At 39.6% G+C, this 1,752-nt stretch overlaps 1 pseudogene; it reads left to right on the forward strand.

Moving 5' to 3' along the window:
• Nucleotides 1–3: 3 nt before the first annotated feature.
• Nucleotides 4–639, forward strand: LOC112690617 (annotated as a pseudogene).
• The last annotated feature ends 1,113 nt before the right edge of the window (nt 640–1,752 follow it).

The raw sequence follows: 1,752 nt of genomic DNA on the forward strand, positions 1-1,752 counted from the left end.
AACTACTTCGCGCTGAGACGCGTGTGCGACGAGCTGTTCCCGCTGCTTGTGGCCGGCGCGCGCGTCGTGAACGTGTCCGGCGCCTATGGCCACCTGTCCCGGATACCCGGCGACGAGCTGAAGCGGAGGTTCGCGTCGCCACAGCTCACCGTCGAAGAGCTGGACGCTCTGGTGCGACAGTTTGTGGACGCGGCCACGGCGGGCGACCACGAACGGTTCGGATGGCCGTCGCAGGCCTACTGCGTGTCCAAAGTGGCGGTGTGCGCGTTGACTTTTATACAGCAGAGGGCGTTTGACGCAGACGATAGAACGGACATAGTGGTGAACTCCGTCCACCCGGGAAAAGTGGCCACGGACATGTCCAGTCACAAGGGCCCGTTGACAATCGAACAGGGAGCCGAAGCCCCGGTCTTCCTCGCGTTGTTACCGAAAGGTGAACAAACATTCAAAGGCCAGTACGTGTGGAACAACAAGATCATTAAGGACTGGTACAAGTAACGTGTAAAATATGCACAAGTCAATTTCTCAATCCACTGCAATCACGGTGTTAATAGTGTCACCCTCCCCCGCAGTTATTTGTTAGCCATAGAAAAACTTAATGAAAAAAATATATATGGTTTTTATTATGTATTATTTTTATGATGACTTAAAAGTATTTATCAAAAATGTTAAAACGCTTAGGTTAGGTTAGGTGAGACTTGTATAGTTCAACCCAATTGCATATATAGAAATTGTTTTTATTATGTGATAATATTTTTATGATCACTTAATTTTCTAAAAATAGCGTATTACTAATTGTTCGATGTGATTCATTGTCACTTTATCAGCTATTTATTATAAAAGTACGAACTAGAAATTTGTCATTAGATAATAATATTTTTTATTTTTATGCTTTAAATCATGATTACCTATTTATGATGTATTACAATTAAAAACAGTACTTAAAAAACCTAAAATGTTTTCACCTGAAATTTCACTATGGGTCATGGCTCAGATGCCCCTCCCTATGTACATATCATATTATTTCTATCTATTTGTTGGCTTATATTTATACTAGCTGAATTAATTGAGCGTATATCGACTCCGCCGAAGAGGTCTTTTTACTTGTAAGAAACCTATGGATTTCGCCGAATATTTTTATATATCAATTCCGCCGAAAATATATATACATCATCAGTGGTGCCGAACACGTATGGCAAGTGGTGTGAATACCCCAGAACTTTTTTAGCGTGTGGTGGTGGGTGGGTGGATCGTAAATTTTTATTTTAAAATAAGTAAGGTCGTAATTTGTAAATATTAAATACCAAGTTACAGTTACTAATAGTATCCAGAGAAGTAGACAATAGGTAAGCAAGATTAAATTAATGCAGTTAGGGGCTATAGTGCACTTGGTGCAGTTGTCAGAAAAATGATAAGGGTCCGACACCGACGCACATCCGCCATATCATAACACATGGTGGGGCTGAGCGTTCTGTCGTTGAGCAATGATTACTGCAGCAGCGGCTATTTTTAGAAAATAAATCGGAATCCAATCCATGGCCTATAATAATAATACGGATTAATGATTATAATATTATATTATTTAATATCACAGTCCATACTCTATGGTAGAAACCATTTTGTGATAAACATAATGAAACGAGACAAAAATAATTTTTTTGGATATTTGAAGCCTTGTGTATTAGTATGGTTAAAACTTGAAAAGTATATTTACTTTACTCATGTTCTTGATTCACAATTGCTCATGTCTAT

This window comes from Sipha flava, unplaced genomic scaffold (assembly GCF_003268045.1).
Source record: "Sipha flava isolate LNK unplaced genomic scaffold, YSA_version1 51143_pilon_pilon, whole genome shotgun sequence".
Lineage (NCBI taxonomy): Eukaryota > Metazoa > Arthropoda > Insecta > Hemiptera > Aphididae > Sipha > Sipha flava.